This window comes from Manacus vitellinus, unplaced genomic scaffold (genome assembly GCF_001715985.3).
Source record: "Manacus vitellinus isolate BGI_N305 unplaced genomic scaffold, ASM171598v3 scaffold_6_pilon, whole genome shotgun sequence".
Lineage (NCBI taxonomy): Eukaryota > Metazoa > Chordata > Aves > Passeriformes > Pipridae > Manacus > Manacus vitellinus.
The window spans coordinates 35,912,334-35,927,573 of NW_021940750.1; the positions used below are offsets into that span (position 1 = coordinate 35,912,334).

Consider the following 15,240-nt stretch of genomic DNA (forward strand, 5'->3'; position numbering starts at 1 on the left):
TCACAGCCACCAGATATTGCTACTCAGGAAGCCTTCTTGGCATTAAGAAATAAAAGCTCAAATAATCGCTCTTTGCACAGTTAAAAAAGAATCACCAAGACAACAAACCACCATCTATAACTTTGAAGATGTGCTGCTGTACAATAATAAATTTTATATGGCTTATGGTGGCTGAGGGACCAACCAACCCAGTTCTCAGCACGGAAATGTGACACTCAGGGTTGTGAAGGAACTCAGCAGCATTGTTTGTGCTCTCTGGGAACCGACAGAGAACAAGGTGCCTACCTCGATTTGCAAGCAGCTGGTTTCGGGGTGGACACACTGCACTGATGCTGGGCTTTGCCTCAGGCAAACCATCCATGCAGTGTGTGGTTTTTAATAAAACAAGGCTGGCTGTCAAGTGAGGAGCGTGGTGTTTTGTCTCTGGAGCATCCATCTCTACCAGCTCTCAGCAATACAGACCTTTGCTTGCAGTTCCTGTGAGGAAAACACATTTGCTCAGAGGAAGAAGGACATGTCCAACTGGGAAAATTGTTGGGGCTACTGCTGCAGCCAAGAAACCCCTTCTGCTGCCCAAGGAGGGCTGGCCAGGATGGCAGGAATGAGCCTGGTGCACACACACACATCCTTCAGTTCCCTGGACCACAGTCAAGCCCAACACCACACTGTGTTTGCCACCAGTGGGCTAATAGGACTTGTCCTTATCTGGCATTTCTCCTTGAGGAGAGAGGAAAAATAGCATGTCTTTTCCACATGTATGTGCAGGGAGAATTAAATGAAATTATGAAACAGAAAATCACATCTTTTTTTTTTTTTTTCCCAAGTTAGATTTTTTTTTTTCCCCAAAATCACACAACCCTCCTTCAGTTGCACCCTTCTGGATGAACTTAGGAAAATAGTGTGACAGAACAAAAACTATTCTTCGGAGTACCAACCCCCATACACTTGCCAAGGCAGGAGAGAGTTATTCTTGATGCATCTCATTTTAATTTAACACTACACTTCACCTTCACAGCAAATAATTTCACATACGTGCTATAATTAGTGATGGGGAAACCTCAGCAGGTTTTGACTCTGGCTTCCATTTAAAAAAGGAAAAATCTGTGTGTTTTATCTAAACCTCATGAGGATAAAAACACTGGAAATTGGAAAACTCTTCATAAGAACAAGGTTTCTTATAAGACTATTTGCTTGTTTCAGTTTTAGTCTGAGATGGAAACCAGAAATGACAGAACTTCCCTGGACATTTCAGAACCATAATACAGAAACAGCTCTAAAAGAGAGATCTTAAAATGGAATTGAATACAGACTTTAATTACTTTTCATTTTTCCTGATTCCTTGCCTAGACAAAGCTCTTCCTGACCATATATATTTGAAATACTGCTGCAAAAATAATTTTCTTCACTGCACTTTCACCACTAAGGCCACAAAATTTTCCATGAGAATGATGCTCTAAGCAAAAAGTGTTTTTATGGAAGAAAACTAAATATTTGTGGAAGGAAATCACTTTTGTAGATAATTTTCTGTTGTAGGAAAAAACCAAACTATCAAAACTACTGTGGAAGGTTCAATGTTATTCTTGATGGGGAGGGAAGATGGTCAACAGCTTTCCAGAGAATGGAAGGATTTGCAGCCAAGTTCAGGAGAAAGTACAGAAAAAGTTTTGCACTTGCCTCCCAACAGCCCATATCCCTGTAAATCCTGGTTTCAGGGAGGCAGAGGTAGAGGTCTGGATCTTGGGAAGTGAGGCTGGGGAAGAAAGACGAGGGACACCAATGCTCACTAGCACTGAGTTCCTTTTGTCGACAGGGCTGGCTGGAAAAGGATGCTGCCAGGGTATCCTGCATCCTGCAGGCAGGATGTAAAATTAGCACAACCATTCCAGTTTGGTACATGCCAAGCCAAACAGCCTAACTTTATCTTTTCCCAAGGCAGGTTTTCTGGAAAACCTTTCCCATTAATAAGAAAAAAAAAAAAAAAAGAAAAAAGATAATCACTGGTTTTTTTCCTCCAATTCACTCTCCATCCACCTCTGCCCAACATTATTCCCCCACTGTACCAGTGAGTCCCTTTCCCCCACTGCATCCCATATGTCCTCCTCACCTTCCCCTCTTACAAACTGCAGCATGTCACCGAGGCATTGACACCTCCCCACATTTTCCTTCCATCCAGAAACATGCACTCCACATTATCACCTGCTTCCTCCTCTCCATAAGGGCCCTTCCCCCCTCAGCTTGCCCAACACCACATGGCCAGCCCAGCCCAGCTGGAGGAATCAGAGGAGTCAGACCAGATTTCCCATTCCCTCCTGCTCCTCCTTTGTGCTGCTTGTATCCAAACACTCTGCCTGTTGCTCCTGCCCAGACTGAGACCCAGACTCAAGGATGTGGAAACCTCTTTTTTTACCTCCTTTTACACCTCCCATGGTGAAGTCCTGATTGCTGGCTGGAGCCAGTAGGTGCTGCTGTGTTCAAACAATAAATAATAACCATTCTTAACCACAGCCATTTAAAAATAATCACATTTTGGCTCCTGAAACACCCAGCAGCTTTTACATTTGAATGCTGTCAGTGTAACCCATGTAGGTTTTTCAACAGTATTTGTTGTTCTGGCTGGTTAAAAACATTTCTCCTGAGCAGGGGGATGCCAATCAATGCAGCTACACCACTAAACAAATACAGCTCCCTGCTCCAATCCATTATCTGAAGAGTTATTTCTGTATCCACTTACAGAGGAAAGTTGTTATAAAGAAATATGACTAATAGCAAACACAGGAGCCTTTTCCAATATTCCAATTTTCACACGTGGATGAGTCTGGGTGATTGTTCTTGGGCCATGCCACTGGAGCAAAACAGTCAGCAAGTGAACCTATGTAGCATTTTCCATTTATTACATTTATATGTGGAAACACCAACACATCCTCATTGCAGACTCTCTGGTTCTCATTCACTGCTTTTCCATGCTGCTAACCAAGGAGGAGGTAGTGGGGAGCTACTTAGAAACAAAAAGCAGCTCAGACACACCATTGGTTAGAACAGGAAAGTGAGGGGCAGTTCCATACCACTGCCTCTGGATCTGTGAGACCATCAGTGGCTGATGGTTTTAACTCCAGGTCTGTCAGTGGCCTATACTGAGACTCCAAACAGGAGTTCATATGCCTGTCAACATCTGTTTTCTTGCTTTTGGCTATTTAGATGGAAGAGGAGGCACCTTCAGCCCCAGTGCTTCATATGGCTCATCAGCACCAGGACGTTTTCTGCTCTTTCTAGGTCCACCTCTACTGTGCCTTGATGGCCAGATAGCCAAAAGTGCTTCAACAGCTGTTTAGCCACCATGAAACTGAAAGTTTCCCCATCCCAGATGTGCACTATGGTATTCTGGGATAAAAGCTGCATCCCTGTGTGTTTGCATAGCACAGGGCTCCCAACCTCTGCTGACATCCACCCCAGTGAGTGGGCTGGGCAGGCACTTTTCTGAAACCACCTCTGAAAACACTCAATTACATAATTGTGCTTTTTGCCTCAGAAAGAACAAAAAGTAGAGGTCTTGGATTTCACCACAAGCCTTGTATTATTAAATGCTTTAACCACACTGCTCCACTTGCTGGGTGAGGAGTAGGAGGCTGATTTTCTCTCCTATCAAAAGGAGCTAAGAGATGACAGCATCTTTCCCTTCAAAACAGTGTCGTTTCATCAAGTGACTAGTCCAAGGTGGAGCTGACAGAGAGATGTAGAAATTATGTTGTCAGGCAAACATGGCAGGACTCGGATCTTCCATTACCTCCCAGGCCATTGGAAAACTGAGTCATCCTCTTGTTGAAATGAAGCATTTATATTATTTGCCAGAATTATAACAAGAAAATGTGCTGAGAACAGAAGGCAAATGACCCTGTTAATTTACTTTTTCATACCTTCCAAGGCAATCACAGGATTTTCTAGAACATATCTGAGTTTTGGGACACAGCAGTACTGACAAACTGCTCTGTGACAGCCACATGGGCAACAAGGGAGATGGTGCCTCCATCATTCCTTCGGTGTTCAGCAGGTGCAACTTTATTCCTTATGGAGTTGGTACCTTCACCATCTTCTCTCTGAGAGCCTCTATCTGCTCTCAGTTGCTCACCAACCAATACATCCTACACCTAAGTCACAAAAATACAACATTCATAGGCATTAACGGAATGAGTTGGACTGAGCTAAATAAAGAATAGCTAGGAAAGGAAAAAAAAAGACTAGACACTAGAAGGTCTAACATAAGTGGAAGCACTGTTCTGTCCTTCTCCTCTCCAGAAGGGACTGTCTGGAGGGGTGACAGGGAGCGGGCAACCCTGGCTTCTTTCTGCAGCCACCACAGCAGGCACCGGTTGTTCACATCTGTCTGAGGAGCCCCACTGGGAACAGGCACTGATTCCACAGAAAACTATGCTGTCATTTTAATTAAACTGCTTCATGCCAACAGCAACAAGTTATACTAATGAGAGCAGATGTATCCAGTAAACAGTGGCATGTTTCTATTTTAATCTACTTAAACCTGGATATATACTAATTCCTCAGTAAATACCTCAGTGGCCAGCAAAATGAAAAACACATGATAAAAGAAGAAGTTTGCTTGTGACCCTTGAGACATGGGTATAATGTTTGGCTTGGCATCATTAATCTTATGGTCAGAAGAGTACAGCTTTAGCATGTGTAATGTGAGAGAACTGCTCACAGCAAAGTTTCCTCTCTACAGTGCCCTCTGCAAACAGTAATTTCCACATTTTTCTCTCTTCCCTGTAATTAGCTTCCCTTTGGTCTGACACACTCTGAAAGTATTGCCAGCTGAAGAGACCTATCCATCTCGTCTCTTGAATAAAAACATGAGCTAATTGAGTGGAGGGTATTTAAGTAGAGTGAACTGTATAAGGTATCTCATGCCTCAAGATAACTGATTCTTAAAGAACAGCACCTTAAATAAATCCTTTTGAAATGTTCTCTCAGGCTGATGGGTAAATAATTAATTGCTCCCCAGTGTGTCAATAAAAATCAATCCTCTGACATGAGGCTAAATGAATGGGAATTTTGTCACAAAATTCAGTGGGGTTGGCATTTCACTGTGTGTAACACAGGGATAGAGACAAGGCTCTGTCTTTGTATGACAAACTTTTGATGTCAGGATTTAACTGAAAAAAACAAGTAATGTGAAAAACAGAGGTGACTTTGATTGCCTCCTTCCTCGGTAGCCAATGGGAATCAGCTTTTTTATACTGAACTGATCAAAACACTCACTTCAAATAATGCATGCTATGAATTTAGTTCTTTCTACAGCTAGTGAATCATTGGCAGATTGATCTTGATTCCTGAAAATGTCATTCTTAAGCAGGCTATGATTAGTGATTAGTATCACACAATATTTTCTTGTCATCTGGCTGTTTGCAAGCTGTAACCTTTCGGTATTCAGTATACAGATTTTGTAATTGCTGACTTCAGTCACTAGGCTTATCCTCCCTGATTGGATGATGAGCATTTTAAAACAATGCCATATCAAAAGATAAAAGAAAACTTCCATCCCACATATAACTCTTGTGGGAAATTAAGGACATATGAATATCACGACGAATAACCAAAGTTGTTTTCATACCGAAGAGTAACAAATTTATTCCCTCAGCTTTATCAAGCTGAAAGAAGTGCTTTCAATTCAAAACAAAACAAAACAAAAAATCATTGTGGTATTTTTGTGATTCATCCCATACAGATACATCCTCCTGCAATCATGCTCCATCCAGGGATTTCTACTTGGGGTCCAGCAGGACCCCAGATCTTTCTAGGGCTTTGCTGTCTTCCTTCATCTGTGCAGAACGACTCATTTAATGTCCCTTTACACCACATAAAAACTGAAAGGAATTTGACAATACCGCAAGCAGTTCACGGCACCTATCAGGGAGGGAAAAAAAGAAGAGTAGAAGTCTGACTGTAGTAATTTCATTAAGCCATTTCCCACCTTCTGGGCAGATCTATGAGGTGAGTAGGAACCAAGCAAGCTGGGTTGTCTATTTATTGGTAGACTTGCATAATAGCTGCAGTACAATGTGTTGAGACTGGCCATTTATTAGTTTACCAAAAGTTTGTGACAAGCCAGGGCTTATTCTGTGACCGATCCATGCCCTTGCAGATATCAGTTGTAACTTGCCATGGAGTGACACTTCATCTTAGAAATGCTAAAGGTGAGTTTGTGTGAAGCTGCTTACTCAAACAAAAGTTTGTGTTTCTTTTTTTTTTTTTTTGGTGGTGGTGGTGGGTTTTTTTTTGTTTTAGTTTTGGGGTTTTATTTTTCCTTTATCATGATGGAGGACTCCTTGAATTTCTTTTCCAGATTTCAAATGGAAAGTTGAAGACCTTGCACAGTTCCTTGTGAGTGTTGTCTTCTTTATGACCACCAGGTTTGGGGTCAGGAAGGAATGAAACACTACTGTCCTGGTTTTGGCTGGGATAGAGTTAATTTTCTTCTTAGAAGAAAACACAAATCCTTGGAGAAAAAGGAGGATAAATATTTAAAACAGCCTTTGAAAGTTAAGCACACAGAAGTGATTAACAAATAACAGGAATTGTGCTTGTTCTCTTTGCAGACCACTAAAAATTCTCCACTCACCAGGCTGGCACATTAACAAATAATATGATTTGTACCACTTTCTGAGCCTGTTCTACAGAACTGAAAAAAAGAACAACAGGGAGGCAAGGAAAACAACTGCAAGTAAAAACAATCATCTTCCCCACAGTATTTTCCATAAAGAGACTTCCTTCCCTCTAATATTATGGCAAACTACCTTTTTAATCCTCTTGCAGCCAATGAGTAGTTATTTTCTCCTCATCTTCAAAATGAATCTTTTTTTCTTTTTTCTTTTTTTTCTTTTTTTTTTTTTCTAATATATGCTATTAGGACTTGAAGAGCCACAAAAGCCACTTTCAGGTCCAGTTCTGTTCTACTTGCTGGCCAGCTGGGCAGTCCCACAGCCAAACCCAATCAAGCTGCACCATGAAAGTAGCTGTCTTTAAGTAGACTCCCCCTGACAGAACACGACAAAATTACCTCTGCATCAACACAGGTGCATTTACTTTGTCTGCCCTATAAATCTGGCCTGTAGCATGACTTGTATAAATAAAGTGAATTATTTTGTACTTATGAGGACTTGATAGGGGTCAGTGATTTGCTGAACACTAGCAGAATTTCTCAGCACAGAATGGGTAAACCAGGAGGCCTTAATTCAAAGTGTTAGATTATCCAGGCGTGATGGCTTAATACAAGTGGGAGGAAGGCATAATACAGGGAATCATTACTTACACATGTGCATTTATGAAATCATTACTGTGCTGAAGTAGTTCATTTGTCTGCCTTTTTAACTACAGACCTTTGGTTTGAGGAAGACTGACAATGCATCCACTAGCAGGAGCTCTGGATCACCTGTAATTGAGGATTTTACCACTCCATGCCCTTAGTGTGGTCCTTCTAGAAAGGTGCCGGGCTCATTTCTGTCCATCTCCAGGTGGATGAGAGATGCCAGTGGCATCCTGTTTTCATTAGGTTCATTAGAGTGGCACTGGGCTCTCAGGGAGCACTAGCTCCTGAATGAGAGACTCTCTGATCCCTTTAATTTTCACAGCTTTGTGCTCTGCAAACTTTTATGTGAACAGGTTTTGCTGGGATTATTTGAGGCCTTGTCAATACTTCTTTTGTGATCAAAAGATAAGGCCTTCTCTCTCTGTACGATTGGAAGAGAGCACAGGCAAATATTAAAAGGCTTTGTTTTCTTTCCAGTTCAACAAACTCATGATCCTCATTCTCAGCTGCCTTCCTTCAACTGCCTCGATGTAAAAGGCAAATTTTTGTAGGTGGCCATTTGCATCTGATGTTGGGAGGGTGAGAGGAGAGGACTATGCTGTCTGTGGGCACTGTCTTGGTCCTTCACTTCATGCCTTGGCTCTTCAGGGACACCTCCGAGGCACTGCACAGTTGGAGCAGCACCAAGTAGCTGCGAGGAGAAAACTGTCCTCCAGCTGGTTCTCACACACTCCACCCTCCCTCACCTTCAACACGAACTGTCATTGTGAGGACATGAAGAGGAAAAGCCAAGCCCTGCCTGAACGAACACAATCCTTGGCAATATAAACCATTTTGGAACAACTTTGTGCAACGCTGCCAACAGAAACATGAACCTGCTCTTAAGAGCCTTCTCCTGGTTTTTTCCACCATTAAGGCCTCCATTGCAGCCTCAGGCTTGAACAATATTTCTTGGAGTGTTTAGGAGCAGGGTGTTCTTCCCAGATGATCTAATTTCCAGCTAATCTCTTGCCTGTCAACTCTTTCAGCTGAGGTAAGTTTTGAAGTGAATTTTGCTGTGGCAAAGAAGAAGGACATCAGGAAAGGCTCTTCCCAAGTCAGTGGAACAGCTGTGTCTGAGCAATATCAGCATCAAGCACTCAGTAATTCTGAATCAGTCATATGAATCACCCACTCATCACCAGCATTAACATTTTCTGTTTACGCCTGACCTCTGACAGGTTTTCTTTTATCTCTGCCTTTTCAATAATGCCATTTACCAAAAACTGTTAGACACAAGATGATATGCCACTGATTGCAAGTCAGCCATCACACCAAAGGCACAAAGCCTGATCTGAGGAGGTTAGAGCAGCCACAATGCTAATTTGAATGCTGTAGTGACTTTGCTTCAGACTTGCTGGTTTTGTTTTCCATGTTTTACCAATATTTGCGAAAAGCAAATCTACTTCAAACAGATTTCAAACAAATAATTCAGGACACCTTTACAAAGTTATAAAATTCCTATTCATAACTGGAATTGCGCAGAACACAAATTCAGAGTTCAGGAGTTACACTCATCTAAGTAGGGAACACATCCTATCAGGGAAGTGACAGACCTCATAAAAATAGCTCAAGTTGCCAACATTGAATATGAAATGCTCCCCGCAAATTGCTCTCCAAGAGGCTGCTAGTGAAGAATGATTTCCAGGAGTGATTCAGCAAACAGCCCCAGAAAATTACAATCTCTTCACGGACAATTCACAAATGAAAGATACAGTTTGTTGAATGAAATTCACTACAAAAGATTCTTTTACCTGTATTTATCCCTGTGAAAACAGTCAGGGCTCTCAGGTGGACCCTCTAACATTTACACCACCTGTAATGCTCAATATCTAGAGGCCAGGCAATTTTATGCTGAACTTCTGCTCTAAGTAATAAGAAATTATGCTAAATGTCTAAAGCAAGAAATGGTAAAAGATTTTCCTTTTCCTCCTGTTTTTTTCTTTTCATATCATGTAGCAATCAATGCACAAAGAGCAGTAACAGAAACTTCAATAAAATAATGTCAACCTGAAGGACTGCATTTTTCAAGCAGTGCCTTTTTGGACGGCAGGAATTTTTTGCCTCTGTATGACAATACTGATGTAAACTGGACCATAGAGTCATTTCTGTGTGTCTTTGCCCAGGTGATATGCATTTTTACGTTTCTACCAGAGGAGCATATTGTTTATACATCATGTCTTGAGCAACAAAGTAGGTTGAAATTGCTTTTCAGAGAAAGCACCCTCAATCCCCAGGGGCAGGACTGACTTCGAAAATAACAAGTTGTGCCATGAGACCAGAGTGATTTCTTTACAGCCTCCCCCTCTTGTGTCCTGTAATGGCCTCACAAAATGCTGATGGCACACTAGAGAAAGGAGAAGCAGGGAAATAAAGAGGTGTCATTTCTTTAGGAGAAGTAGCATAATTCCCTGGTGCAGTCTTCTATCAGGTCAAAGTAACCTCATTTACAAAATAAAATCAAAAATTAGTTGAAAGGGTGGTGGTTGTTGTTGTCATTATTATTATTACTGTTATTCTTTACTGACTGTCCTACGATAACTTGGTTTGTTGTTTCCCTCTTGTGGGAATGACAGGATTTAAGGATGCTATTCTGGAAGTATGTTTACACCAAAAGGAGGCAAACATTATCTGCCATTCTCCTGCCTTCCTTGGTTGTTCCCTCACAGCTAGATCCCCTTGGGAAGCAAACAGAAGTTTCAGGAGTTACTGCAGCAAGCCCTGTCAAGGCTTCAGTGCTCAGCTGTGTTGAGTCACGGCTTGGTCTGCCTTGCGTGAGATGGGTTTGGGGAGACCTCTCCCTGCTCCTGCCCAGACCTGTCTCCTTGGAATATGCTCTACGTGAGCTCCTGAGCTATAAACAAGTCATGTTTGCCAAGCTGGCGACAACAGTGCTGCTCAGTGTTTGCTGCTATCTTCTCTTAATTTCCTGGGGCACAGAGGCCCATATGTGCATGTGTTCACAAATTCTCCCCTCCCAGTTCACAACCTCTGAGGTGGCCCCAGTGCCCCCGTGTTCATCAGAGAGAGGTTGGCAGCTTCAGGGGGTGACTCATCACATGAACAGGAAGACATCCAGACAATGAGAGTCTTACATTGAAGGGGGAACTAGAACAGTGGCTGGTGCTAGAAAGAGAACCTTGGCTGATAAAGCAAATGTTCAATCAGGTTTAACAAGGGCTGAGGTACCTGCATGCTGTCAAACCAGAGATACCACTCCAGGTGCCTCGGCAGCTCAGATGTTCCTGACACAGAGGCTCTTTTGCACAAAGCCTGTAGATAACAGAAAATCAACTATATTTTTTCTTGTTTATGCAGGAGGTTTTTTCTGCGCATCTTTTTCTAGATTTTTTTTTAAATTAAAATGCAGATAGTGTACCTGAAATATTTGGTGGTATTTTAAACAGCTTTGTAAATAATCCTAGACTCACCTTGCAGGCTGTCACAAAACACAGACAAACAGGAAAATTTTCTTCTCTTTTTTTCTGTGTACTTGACACTGGAGTGAGGCCAAAATATAGAGGAAGAGACAATATCACCCAAAAATGTGTCTCAAAAGAGGTGGCAGAGGGCAGTTGCATCAGGCTGTTTGGGTGCCTGGTCCAACACATTGCCATCAGTTAAGTAGAGGCAGCGAGCAGTTGATCTCTGCAGAAAATCATCAAAACCATCAAAACCATCAAAAAAAATCATCAAAACCTAGAGGTATGCACTCTGGGTCTAAGAGGAGCTTGGCACTCCCCCAGAATCACAGCAGTGCTGCTTGGAAGGGACTGGGGAGATCTCCAGCACAGTCCTCCATTTGAACTTACACTATTGCCAACATAAGATGACATCAGCCAGGAGACTGTCAGGAAAAGGGTAATCATAAAAAAAAAGAAAGTATATGGGAAGGGAAGCCCTGGGAAATAAAGAGTCAGAAAGAGTCAGAAAGAGAGAGAATTTGGGATGAGAAGGACATGAGAAACTCAACCTAGTTGAAGGTGTCCAACTCCCCTGAAATGAGCTGGGGAATTGGACTAGATGACCTTTAAAGGTCTCTTCCAATTCAAATATATATTCATATATGATTCTGTGACATGTATTGCACAGACTTGAAGGCTGTCCTCCATAGAAGGGTCTCATGTCTGCTTCTGGAGTCTACAAACACTGACACATCATATGCCACTATGCCCTAGATGGTGTTCTGTTTCCATGAGTTTCATCTACCATGATATAACAATCTGCTCCGTCATATCCTAAATTCTGGGTTTTTTTCCTTGGGCTCTGGATCAATATAGCTCCTAGAACAATGAGAAACTGATCTTGAACCTGTGTTATCCGAGGCAACTGCACAAGTGAGGACACTCACACTGATTTGGAAGTAAATGAACTGATGCTTCCTCATTGCTCTGTCTATAGTCATGAGCCTCCCTCTCCTATGAACATGTGAAACTTGGCAGCTCAGTTTTGTTTTGCTTGTTATTGGGAGGGATTGCCCTGGCAGGGATCCTGAACCAGCACACCACATGCAGTGGGACATTCTCTGCATCTCATTCAGAGCCTTAGGGAGCCAGGTTTCCACAAAAGAAATTGGGTTTGGAAATTCTTCACCCTCCAGTAGAGCAAATGCATGAATATTTCTGTTCCTGACCTGATTTTCCATCAGTTCAGGGGATATTTCAATTCCTTATTTTTCCTGATTAGAGGAGGAGAGACCGCTTTGCTTTGCTGTTTCCTTTCCAAGTTCACTGGCTTGCTAGTTCTGAATGTCCTGGGTGTTTCCCTGTCCCCTCCCCAGTAACCCTTTTAGGAAGTTTCCCAGTCACAATCTTGATCCATTTTAAATAACTAGTTACTCCCAGCTGGTTTCTCCACCACTCCCTTCTGAGGTCAGACCACCAGAAGTGAGAGGGGGTGGATATCACTTCATTTGTCTCTCTGATCCTATTCCAAGAAAGAAGGAAGCTCACCAGTCAGACAGTGATGCTTTGTGCTCACACACTGGTTCTACTTGGTCATTACCTTTCCCTGACTCACCTAATGACCTCACCCTTCCTTTCCTCAGGAGATGTCCCTAACTCACTAGGAGGTTGGCAAGGATGCAGCTGAGACAACCTTCATGCTCTGGAACTGTCCTCATATGTTTCTTCGTGTGATGTCTCTAATGCCATGCTCACAACAGTTCACAGCAAGAAGGTTGAGTTGAGGCATCCTCTTCATCCTCAGGGAAAGACTTCCTGCCCTTCTTGTCTCCCATGACATCACAGCAGCTATAAGCCATTCTTAGCTATGCCCTAATGGGCAAGGCAAGCTCTGGTTTGTTTCCAGCTGTGCTCCAGAGCTCACCTGCAGCTTTCACCCATGAAAGAGTTCAGTTCAATCAGTTTAGATGCACCCAGGTAGAGGAATTCCTTCAGTTAGTGACAGAGCTATGGGAGGAGGTGAGGAGGTTGAGGAGTATCAGAGACAGTGAGAGAGAGAGAGAGACTACTGGAATCACATCCTGCCTTCCCTGGGACAGGCCTGACAGGGAGACAGGACACATGATACAGGGGATTCCCTGTCTTCTCTCCACCTGGCTTAACACTGTGACTTAAAGGAAAGGGGGCAAGGGTGACCAATTCCTGCCCTGTGCAGCAGCTGCATCTCCTCTGTGACTGCACCACCTTCCCAGGTGCCCCAGCATAACAGGAATGAGTTTTTGCAAGTGGAACAGCAGGACAGCAAGGTTGATGGTACACCCAGCATGGAGCTGTTGCTAAAGTTAAGTTGGTCTATGCTCTGCATCAAACTGCTTCCAGAAAGAAAACCAGTCATGTCATTGTTGTAGGAAATGCCTTCTGAAGGGAACAAGAAGGCACAATATGCAGACTGAACTCACTTCCTTGGAAAGTCAGCTACCTCCCTGGAGCCTGGATTAAAGCTGTGAAGAGAAAGATTCCTAACCTGAGGAATGGCACCTTAAAACACTAAGTGATAGTTGGTGTTTTATCAATAAAAGCTGATTTAACAGTTACCTATTACTCATACATTATGGGGCACGCACAACAAAGTATAAAATGTTTGACCTTTCGTTTGTGCAATAACAGCTCTGCTGGGAACATGAAATCTCTGGGAAAGGACCTCTGGCAGTCATCTGGTCAATCATGCTGCTCTGACACAGGATCAGCTTGACCTGAATCATTCCTGGAGGTCATTCTTAAGGACCGCACACAGCAGACTCCCCGGCCTCCCCAGGCAATCTCGATTTAATTGAGAACTTCCTCAACCAAAGCATTAGCTGTATGTTTGTGCTAAAGAGCTGTAGCAGCTGAGGCGGCCTCATGCAGGTCCTCTGCCAGATGGGCATGTTCCCCTGGGGGTTATGTGGGCATCTCTTTAGCTGAAATCTCAGGAAATCTCCCTAAGAGTCTGACAAAAAATGGTCTGAACTAAACACTATCTATAAAGGAGAGAGCTGTTTAGATGAATACACAGCTATCCACCTCCTTTTCAGCAGGGTATTTAGATGCGACCCTTGAAATTCTGCTTGCCTGTGCATTTGATGTTTGATGAATGCTAAAGTACTTTGCTGAATTGAGCTAAAACATCCGTGTTTGTTTTCCTTAACTAGCTGAAGCCACGTTAGTTAAAGGATTTGGACAGCACAGGAAACATTAAATCATCTGGCAATCAGTAACAGTAGAGTTAATTCATGTGCTTGATTTCCAAAATATAAGTGAGGGCAACTGCAAATACAGCATTACCACAAGTGGGTCCCATGTTATTTCCACGCCAGTCCAAAACGATGGCACTTTAGCATTCAACACATGTCTATCCCTTTAATTTCATATCAACTCATATGTTAGACCTCGCTTTTCTGCCATGGCTCATATTTTTATAAGGAGGTACATCACCAAACACAGTATACAGATTTAGGTTAAAAAAATCATGGTAGTCTTTACCTACAATGCCATGAAGCAGCCTCAGAAAACCTCCCAGAACAGGAATGCTCTACTTTGATTCTGACAAAGGTGAGGGATGCGAGATCACTGGAAATGTAACCTCTTTGCAATGGTAATAAAGTGTTAGTAGATATCACACAATGATTTTAAGTTCTCGGCGAGCTGGTCATGTAGCTTGGGTTAGGGTAAACTTGACTGTTCTGGTTCTACAAGTATTTGCAATACAGCTTCACAGAATAATAACACATGGGAAACATGTAATTCCAATAGAGACATCCAGCTGAACTTTACTTGTTGCAGGAGAAATGAACTTACTGCTATCTGGCTGAGCAGGAACCTGAGGGCAGCCAGGTCTTCTCAGAGCTTCCTGCAGGTTTGCGCGCTCCAAAGCTCTGGCACACAGGGCAAAAGCAAATGCCATTAATTCCGCATAAGTTTCAGATCATTTGCTGGTTTATGCAGTGTTCCAGCCAGCTAAATTTGTCCCAATAATTTATGCATTTGCACCAGCAAGCAGCCTCCCTTATGAGCCATTGTCAACAATTGTCACTAGCTTTTTCACATATCCTTCAGTAACTAAATATAAACAAATCTGTGTCTTCAGAGAGCATGCTGTTGTGGTACAGGCCACACTCTAATTAATGAATGGTGTTTTCAGTGAATTACTTCCCTCTTTCAATATTGATTTAGGATGATTGCTGACCAGGGGATGCCTTTAAACCTCTTGCTTCTTGCAGAGAACAGTGTGATTGGAGGTTTTTTTTTTCTTAGAATGGTGTTCAGATACTGAATAGCACTATGATGTGGAAAACCTAGGGTCAGTAGTTATGCCTGAGACAAAGAAGAAATTTTATTTTTTTTTCTCCTGTGGAATATGTGCCACACACCACTGCTCATTTAATCCCAGAAGCTGCCAGCTAGCACAGACTGGCAAATTAGCCTGAACAGAACTGCTCCTAC

At 42.6% G+C, this 15,240-nt stretch overlaps 1 long non-coding RNA gene across 2 annotated transcripts; it reads right to left on the reverse strand.

Annotated features, from left to right (window-relative positions):
- Positions 1 to 371: 371 nt before the first annotated feature.
- Positions 372 to 12,546, reverse strand: LOC108641347. 2 transcript variants are annotated; one of them, XR_001921917.1, is made up of 3 exons: positions 12,374 to 12,546; positions 10,544 to 10,627; positions 372 to 477 (listed from the first exon to the last, which is right to left on the reverse strand). It is a non-coding gene; the product is annotated as an uncharacterized LOC108641347 (long non-coding RNA). The 2 variants fall into 2 exon arrangements; XR_001921916.1 differs by lacking the exon at positions 372 to 477 and adding an exon at positions 6,336 to 6,505.
- Positions 12,547 to 15,240: the final 2,694 nt, after the last annotated feature.